General features: G+C 35.4%; 1 pseudogene; it reads left to right on the forward strand.

Annotated features, from left to right (window-relative positions):
* The first annotated feature begins 496 nt into the window (after positions 1–496).
* The window catches only part of LOC107678166 (DDB1- and CUL4-associated factor 6-like), a 6907-nt pseudogene continuing 1516 nt past the window's right edge, over positions 497–5887 (forward strand).

The raw sequence follows: 5887 nt of genomic DNA on the forward strand, positions 1-5887 counted from the left end.
AATATCTCTTTGGATTTGAGACTTTAGTCTTTGCAACTTTACAGATCTTCTTTATGCACCAAGAGCTTGTAACACGCCAAAGAGAAAGGAAAAATTGAATTCGCATCATATATTTCACGAGTTCGCACTAACATATAATATGATTGAGCAATTAGTAGCATATTTGGCGTGCTGTCCAGAGGGAGGGCTCCGAGCTCAGCATAGAGCCCGAACCCAGAGAACCCTATATAATATATAGGAGAACGTATATAATATATACGTATTGTGCTTGTTAAGGTGATTATCTGATCGTGCTCCTCCAGAACCTTGTTAATAAAACATCATATAAAGCCCCATTTACACAGGATAAAGATTATAAAAATGTGTAAATTAGAAAATATTATTAAAAATATTTTGAAAATATGTACTTTCTATTAAGTTAATTTTTCTTCTCACATTGAGAGTACTGTTAAGGTATTTTTAATACAACATATAAAACTTGAAGAGAAACAGAACTATGGCTGTGAATAAAATTTGTGATTAATCACATGATTTCACTAGTCAGCCTGAAATAGTAATAGTGTACATTTATTTATTTATTATTATTATATATTATTATTATTATTATTATTTACAGGTTCTTACAATACCCAGTGACCCAAAATCTTTTCTTTCATGTGGAGAAGATGGAACAGTTCGATGGTTTGAAGTCAGATTAAAAAATGGCTGTGACAAAAGCAGCTGCAAAGATGTATGGACCAATTTATTTTTGTAAATATAGTAAACAATGTCATGCTGTACTGAGACACATTTGATTTTATTTATTTATGCTGTTGTTTTTTGTTACTACCAGGACATTTTGGTTAACTGTCGCAGGGCAGTCAGTTCTATGGCTATTTCACCCACTGTGCCATATTACCTCGTCTTGGGCTGCTCAGATAGTTCAGTCCACATATATGACAGGAGGATGCTGGGAACCATATCTACAGGTATTCAAGCATTTAAAGTCAATGTGAAATCGCAATAGGTCCTATTACTAGTTCTTATGTGACTGATTGTGCATGTTATTCCAAAGAAAAATATGTCTTCGTAATCTTTAATCAAATATATACATCCAAAATATTACTTGCCATGCCTCTATGGATTTCACCAAGCCTTTTTTGCCCAACGCCTTTTCTTTCATTCACCATTTTCACAATCTAATCAGTTATTATTGGATAAAATCATGTGCTTTTATTTCTTGAAAAATCCTATTTCACTTGTAAATGCATTATATTATAAAAGTTAAATAGTCTGTTAAAGCCATATCTTTAGTCTTTACAGTCTCTTCTCTATGGTTGTAATAGCAGCATAAGAATATTTTTATGCATGAAAAGCACATCTGACCATAGGAATAGCAGAAAGGCATGTCCTTATTTTTTTATTTGTTTAAATGCTTCATTTTGGATTTATTCATAGTCTTTTATAAATCATACTGTAACGTAGGAGGCGTAACAACGGAGTGGGAATCCATTTGCAGGCTTTATTAAAAGAGAGCGTGGTCAAAACAGGCAGGTTCCAGAAACAGCAACCAGTAACAGCAGAGACAAGGCAAAAGAGTAATCCAGATAAACAAGCGATGGTCAGGGCAGGCAGCAAACGATCAAAAACAAGGAAATAATCCAGGATCAAAACACGATAATCAGGAAACCATGGGCACTCCAGCTAGAGATCGTGACACATACAGATCTTTATTTATTTATTTATTCTCTTCCCCAGGATGCCGCTCTAGCAGTGGAACTACGGGTATATGTGTTCGTTTTGTGCCTCCTCACCTGGCTGGACGGTCCTGCCGTGTGACCTCACTGTGTTACAGCTCTGATGGCCGAGAAGTTCTCGCCAGCTTCTCTTCAGATTACATCTACCTGTTTGACCCTAAAGATGACAAGGCATCTAAATTAAAAGAATTGCCAAAAAACAAGGGGGAGGGGATAAGTCTGAGAAATAGTTTTAAAAATGTTTTGTATGTGCTTTAAATTAAGCTTTCCTGGTTTATTTGCTGCCGTTGTGTAAGTTCTGTGATTTAATTGCTCAAGTCAAACAGTGTTGAAATCATCTAAAGCACCATATCAATCAACACATGATAATCTGTGTAAGGAACACACTGTACCAGGGGCTTATCCTTTTGTTTTCCCAGAATGCCTAGCGTGTTCTCAGCTGTGCGAGGCTGGGCAGAGCTTGCATGCCTTTCCCAAAAAAAGCATTAGAAGTTACATGACAAACTACTGTAGACAGAAATAAACCAGAAGTGCAGTACTTGTTAGTCCATTTAATTCTTTTTCATTTAATTTCATTCATTTTCATTCTTTGACTTTATTGGGTAGTAGAGACCTATGGAAGCTTATTTCCACCACAGTATAAAAATTTTTTTTTTTTATCTGACTTTCTGTAAACTCACAATTGTTGCAAAATTCTGAGAAGAAAAATGTTAATTGTGACATATAAACTCGCATCTACGAAAAATGTCAGAATTATTCAAAAAAGTCACAGTTACTTTTTTTTAATTCTGTGGTGGAAACAAAAAATAATTGTCAGATGTAAACCCAGAATTCAGAGTAAAAAGTCAGAATTGTGCACAGTAAATTCAGATTTCTGAGAAAAAATGTCAGAATTTCAAGATTCTAATTACAAGATTGTAATTAATTGTAACTTGTAATTACGAGTTTATAACTTGCAGTTGCGAGAAATTTTGAGAAAAGTCAGAATTGTAAAATCGTGATTAACTTTTTTAATTCCGTGGCGGACACTAGGTTCTATATAGGCCTCAGATTTTTTAAAAGGTTTAAAGAGGGAGGGGGGTGACAATAAAAGTTTGAGAACGACTGCTTTACACAGACTGTTTAATACTGCTCAAAGGTGGCATGAATGCATTTACACAGTAATTACAACTGTATACTACTAGCAGCTAAAGTGGCTCAGAGAAGGCATAATTTAGTCTGACTTTTATTTGGCATGATGTCTTTACAGCGAATTTTAAGCTGGCACAGAGCAGCCTTATCTTGGCTGTGTAAAGACACCTAGAGGGTCATTGTCAGTGTTGCAGTTGCTGTGTGCTGACTGACTGACTGACTGACTGTTGACGTCACCTTCAGCTGCTGCGCCCTCCTGTGAAGCGTCTGAGAATGAGAGGTGATTGGTCTTACACGGGTCCTCGTGCATGCCCAGAGAGCGAGAGGGAACGAGATGGTAAGAGGCACATCAACTCATGTCAGATGTTTGGAATACCCTCAGAACTAAACACAGAAAGCTGTAGAAAATATTAGATAACAAAAATGAAACTCTGTCATATTAACTTGCCTATATGACATGCTTTCATTTGTGGGACACAAAAAAGAAAGTTTGAATGATTACTAGTCGTTCTACTCACTATGCACTTAATGGTTGCGAGCTTGCATAAAGTGCATAAAGCACCATAAAAATATCATAAACAGGGTTTGTATGACTTGTGTGCTGTATTCCAAGTGTTCTGAATTCTTATTCAACAAACTGAATTATTTCAGTGTTAGTCTTCCTCTCCAGTGAGCTGGTAACCACTGCGATCGGAACATTTAAGTAAATTAACTGAATTCTAGAATTGAATTACTGCAGTTATGTTGTCTGCCACTTTAAATGCTCAAGCTCTTTAAAGTCAGGTGAGTTCTGATTGGCTTTTAATGTTTTTTTTTCATTTATTATCTAAAAAATCATTATGAAAGTGATTCTAATGATATTGTTCCTCTGTGGTGTGGACTTCCTGATTTTCATAGAATTAGAATGGTTATTAAAACTTGAAAAGTATCGTCCATGGTGTGAACAGGCCTTTATTCTACATAGATGCTTATTCATGAACATAGTTTTTTTTTTTTTTTTTCAGTCCAAACTAAATAACTCTGTGATGTGAAATGCCTCTGTGTCTTGATCAGGAGAGTCCAGCTCCAGCACATCACTGATGCAGAGAATGTCAGACATGTTGTCCAGGTGGTACGAGGAAGCCCAGAATAACAGAGATCAACCCCACTCATGCACAAGAAGTGAGACTCAAGCTGCTTTCATTTACCTTGAATTCTCACTGTTATTAAAAATCTGAGGTCAAACATACTATTGTTTGTCAGGAAGTATCGCTCTTGAACGAGCACAAGCAGAGCCTAGTGCAGAGACATTGACCCACACACAAGACACAGCAGATCCCTGGTCACTTACTTCACAAGGTACAATGTGATCCTTATGTACTTTTAGAGTAGTATCTTTACAGATATGCTTGTGTGAACTACTACTTATAAGTAATAACAATAGTGGCACTCGCATTCTTAACCCTGTAAAGCCTGACATTTTGAAATGGAACATGTTATTGAACCTTTAGACAAATTGTTTTATTATTTATAAATATCAGCAGTTGCAGTTGATCAACGTTCAGTAGTTTTAAAGTAAGTAAATAAAAAAAGTACATTGCTTCAGTCTAGTAAATGTTAATCTTGAAATATTACTAACAATATAAAAGTTATTCTTACGTTTACTTTATACAAATCTGTAAATTTCACAGCAAAAAAGACAAGACCTAAACCAAAACCTGAAGGTGAAGTTTTATACTAAATTATACTAAAAGGCATTTTAATTGCTAAAACAGTATGAACTATCAATCAAGAAGGTACGTAGTCGAACACGTTTTTCAGCTAATTTTTTTTATCATGTTCATAATTTAGAGGCCTTATAAATTTGTGTATGAAAAACAATTCTGTTTAAAGGATACATACAGTAAAATTACAAAATGCATGGAATAAATGTACAAATAATCTAAATTACATGAATCATGATTCAACTTGATTTCATCCATGATTCCAGACGGGGGTGTTTCCTCAGAGTCTGTCATCAGCGGTGCCTCAGCAGAGCCTGTTCTTAGTCTGCACTACAGTCCAGAAGGCACCTCCACCAGCTCCATCACACTGGACTTCACCAGTCACTGGTTAGTATTCACTGCATCTGCTTTTGTGTTTTGGCTGGTGGTCTGTCATTGTGTCTGTACGACTCATCTCTGACAGGACTGATGCTGGGCCAAGCTATGGACATCTCAGTCGCAAAGGTATCAGTGGACAGGAAGGCAGTTCTGCAGAACCAAGCTCAGGACAGGCTGATCCAGGTTAGGCCTCTTGTAAATGCAAAGAGTGAATGTCAAGTTTACAGTCAAGTTTGTGAACTTGTGTGTCAACAGCTGAAGACACAAACAGACAAAATAGCACATCTGGAGAGCCAACAGCAGACCAGGATGACAACAGTGAGGAGACCAAACGCACGTCCTCAACAAACAACCATCCTCCACTCACACAGTGGTTCATCTTATTAATACTTCTGTTTTAGACGGTCATTACTGCAAAATAAACTTTTTCAGGGTGATACTTGTCTTGTGATCATCCTGTCAGGTTTTATTTTGTACAGTAAGCCTGTCATTATCAAATTGATTACAGAATGCTATTGTAATTTACCACTAACTTTTAAATTTTTTGGTCTGCTGCTTTCAGATTAAATTTCAGGGGATCAGTGATCGGTGAACGGGTTCTGAGGTGAAATACTTATTGTACATACACTTCCGTTCAAAAGTTCTATATTATTAGAATATATTATTAGAATATTATACAAAGAATATTATTAGACACATATGTAATCATTAAAAATATGGCAAATTATAATATATATTATATATATATATATATATATATATATATATATACATACATACAAAAATATGTAATAATTATTAAATACAGCAAAACTTTAATATTGTGGAATATTATTACAATTCAAAATAACTGTCTATTTGAATATATTTTAAAATGTGATTTTTCCCCCCTGTGATGGTAAAACTCAATTTGTCTATAGATGGCAAGATATCTTTTGC

The sequence above is a fragment of the Sinocyclocheilus anshuiensis genome, unplaced genomic scaffold (genome assembly GCF_001515605.1).
Source record: "Sinocyclocheilus anshuiensis isolate Anshui unplaced genomic scaffold, SAMN03320099.WGS_v1.1 scaffold648, whole genome shotgun sequence".
Lineage (NCBI taxonomy): Eukaryota > Metazoa > Chordata > Actinopteri > Cypriniformes > Cyprinidae > Sinocyclocheilus > Sinocyclocheilus anshuiensis.